Genomic DNA, 1,490 nt, shown 5'->3' with positions numbered 1-1,490 from the left:
TACTAACGGAATTAAAAAGAGCAAACCAAGCTTAGAACAGACAGTGAATACCTCAACAAACCCCATGTCCACTCTCTGTCCACTCTGTGAGACACTCCTCCCTCGTTGGTCCACCTTGTAGATGTAAAGTCAGAGACAGTAGCTCATCTGTCGCTGCACAGTGTGTGTCTTTCGTCCTCTAGTCCTTCATCAGTGACACAGGACGCTGTCGGCTGGATGTTTTTGGTCGGTGGACTGTTCTCAGTCCAGACACTGAGGGGTTTAAAAACTCCAGCAGCACTGCTGTGTCTGATCCACTCTACACCAGCACAACACACACTAACACACCACCACCACGTCAGTGTCACTGCAGCACTGAGAATGATCCACCACCACATCACACCTGGTCTGTGGGGGTTGTGTGTTGTACATTAGCGTGTTACATATTTGTGTTTGATATATATTATATCTGTATTTATTAGATATATTCACAGTCGAAAAAATTATTAATATTCCGTTTAAACCAAAGCCTGGGAGCAATGCTGTTAATTGACCACAAGAGGGCGGTGTTAGACAACAGTTATTAAGCCACTAAACAAAGTATTGAAAAGTGTTACATTCTGTGATTCATTTCTGGACGTTTTTGATGTTTATGGGAACACAGTCCGGTCCAGAGTCAGATAGAGAACATTTTCAAAACTGAATCAGTGTCTTTTTTATTTTTAAATGTGTTAAAAGATAACCTCCACCAATTGTTCATTTTGCGTCACGGTGGAGCAGCTGGTAGTGTCTCTCTCACAGCTCCAGGGTCCTGGAGGTTGTGGGTTCGAGTCCCGCTCCGGGTGACAGTCTGTGAGGAGTGTGGTGTGTTCTCCCTGTGTCTGCGTGGGTTTCCTCCGGGTGACTGTCTGTGAGGAGTTTGGTGTGTTCTCTCTGTGTCTGCGTGGGTTTCCTCCGGGTGACTGTCTGTGAGGAGTTTGGTGTGTTCTCTCTGTGTCTGCGTGGGTTTCCTCCGGGTGACTGTCTGTGAGGAGTGTGGTGTGTTCTCTCTGTGTCTGCGTGGGTTTCCTCCGGGTGACTGTCTGTGAGGAGTGTGGTGTGTTCTCTCTGTGTCTGCGTGGGTTTTCTCCGGGTGACTGTCTCTGAGGAGTGTGGTGTGTTCTGTCTGTGTCTGCGTGGGTTTCCTCCGGGTGACTGTCTGTGAGGAGTGTGGTGTGTTCTCTCTGTGTCTGCGTGGGTTTTCTCCGGGTGACTGTCTGTGAGGAGTGTGGTGTTTTCTCTCTGTGTCTGCGTGGGTTTCCTCCGGGTGACTGTCTGTGAGGAGTGTGGTGTGTTCTCTCTGTGTCTACGTGGGTTTCCTCCGGGTGACTGTCTCTGAGGAGTGTGGTGTGTTCTCTCTGTGTCTACGTGGGTTTCCTCCGGGTGACTGTCTGTGAGGAGTGTGGTGTGTTCTCTCTGTGTCTGCGTGGGTTTTCTCCGGGTGACTGTCTGTGAGGAGTGTGGTGTTTTCT

This window comes from Hoplias malabaricus, chromosome 2 (assembly GCF_029633855.1).
Source record: "Hoplias malabaricus isolate fHopMal1 chromosome 2, fHopMal1.hap1, whole genome shotgun sequence".
Lineage (NCBI taxonomy): Eukaryota > Metazoa > Chordata > Actinopteri > Characiformes > Erythrinidae > Hoplias > Hoplias malabaricus.
Note: the sequence above shows the minus strand (reverse complement) of the source record.